Genomic DNA, 2,132 nt, shown 5'->3' on the forward strand with positions numbered 1-2,132 from the left:
ATACTGACATTGTTGTACTACTCTTGGCTGATAAAAGTGTTGAGTTGCATCCCATGAGAAAAGAAATGTTCAGAATCTACAAGTTACCTCCCACACCTCCAGTCAAAGAAAGAAGCAGTCACACTTGGCAAAAATCTATTAAGTATTTATTGTAAGTTGTTACATTTAGATTTCTTTCTCTAGCAGCACTATTTAAATTACAGATATTCAAGGGCAGTTACCATAGATCGAAGTTTTTTCTTAATGCAAGATGTAATCGTGTAAACAAAGACAAGAGACTGAATTGTAGATCAAAACGTACCACAACTGAACACGCTGTTGGAGTGACGGTAACTCAAGTGAAGTTAAAGACTGAGGAATATTTTTGTGTCCTTTGAGATAAAACAGTGACAAACCAAAGGTAAACCTTCCATTAAAATAAATTAAAACGGCACAAAACAAATTAAAAATGGTGGGACACAGTAACATTTCCGTTGTATCTGATGTGGTTGCTTGTAATCCACATCAGTCACACTTAAAAATGTTTACGAAATCCTCACGTCTGTTGGCTACATGTAGACTGTAGATGAGTCAGAGAGTTGACACAAACCCATGACAGCAGCGTGAAAAGACAGCAAACAAAATGTTTTCATAAGGAACATTTTGAGTCCAACAGAACATGTGACTTTGTATTCCAACAATTCTTTTGACCCTTTTACATTGAAACAAAAGGTAGATTATAATTTTGGCACATCCATTAAAGAAGCATTGTTGCAGCTTATTGGGTCAGTTGCATTGACCATTGTGTCAGGCAAATTCAACCTTGTTTTTCCTTCTTTTTTATTTTTCTTCTTCTTTTTTAATTTTTTATTTATTTATTTATTTGTTACATAGCTGAACTATTTTAATATTTCTTCTATTATTTTTTCAATTATTCTTTTGAGGGCCTTTTGGGAAATACACTTACTCACTTGCCAAGAGCTAGCTGAGAAGATATGAAGCTGGAGCCAGCAGCCTGTTATATAGAATATATAAAAGAAACTATTTCTAAAGCTGTTTTGTCTTAATCTGACATATAACCCCCAATAAAACAAACTGTTGGCTTGACACATTCTTTGTACAAACTAAACATGATGAAATAAGTGTGCTTCAGAGATGGAAAGAACCAGGCTAGCTGGATTAGCCAGTCCTCGCTAAAGATTAGCTGTGTTAGCAAAGTCTTAAGTTAAGTAGCTGCTGGCTGTAGCTAGTTAGTGCACAGCTGTGAAAATGGTCTGGATCTTCTCATCTATTCTCTTCTACAAAGTGAATAACTGATCTCCCAAAAGTATCGAGTCATTTCTTTAACAACTCTCCACACATCACCTTTTTAACTACAGATAGCCTACACAGCTACTGTAACACAGGTTGAATATTTAAGAAAAATCCACATTTTTTTGAACTAGACTTGGGTGCAAATATTTCTTTAATTCTGATTCTGTTGTCCTTGGTGAAAACTACACTCACATCTGTATTTTACTATCATGCAGAGAATTGCCAGTACCAACATAGTTAAATGTTTCTCACAATGTACAAATTCCCTAATGCTCAGTGCTGTTAAATTTGTACCAGCCCTGACCTGAAGTGGTGATTTACATCCCTATAAGACGATGCTAGATTAGACGAGTACCTCCTGCTCTATTCTACAACAGAGGACGTTTCGTCATGGTTGGACTAAAAGATATAAAAATCTTTTTTCAGTGCTACACTTCAGGGATTCTTGCTTCTCAGGGCACTTTAGACAACAACTGCAGATCAAGGATTGACAGTCATTTTCCTTTGATAAAATTCAAAGTCATGATGAAAAGCTATCAGATCCTTGGGCAGCACAACCCTCAAAGTGAGGGACATAGTGAGCTGAGATGTTCGAGGAAGTCGGAGAATCCACTGAACTCATCAGCTCACTCTTACTGGCTGCAGATTGAAGCCACTCAGCCATCATTTTCTCATCTTGGTGTTTGAAATCCAAAAACTAGAGGTCACTTTGTGTGGCAAGATAAGGCTCTGCAAGGGAAATACATTTCACTCCACACAGCCTTGTTGTGACCACAAGGATAAAATTTCAACTGCCTCGATGTAAACAAAACAGCCAGGATCTCATTCATCATCAAAAG

The sequence above is a fragment of the Scatophagus argus genome, chromosome 10 (assembly GCF_020382885.2).
Source record: "Scatophagus argus isolate fScaArg1 chromosome 10, fScaArg1.pri, whole genome shotgun sequence".
Taxonomy (NCBI): Eukaryota; Metazoa; Chordata; class Actinopteri; family Scatophagidae; genus Scatophagus; species Scatophagus argus.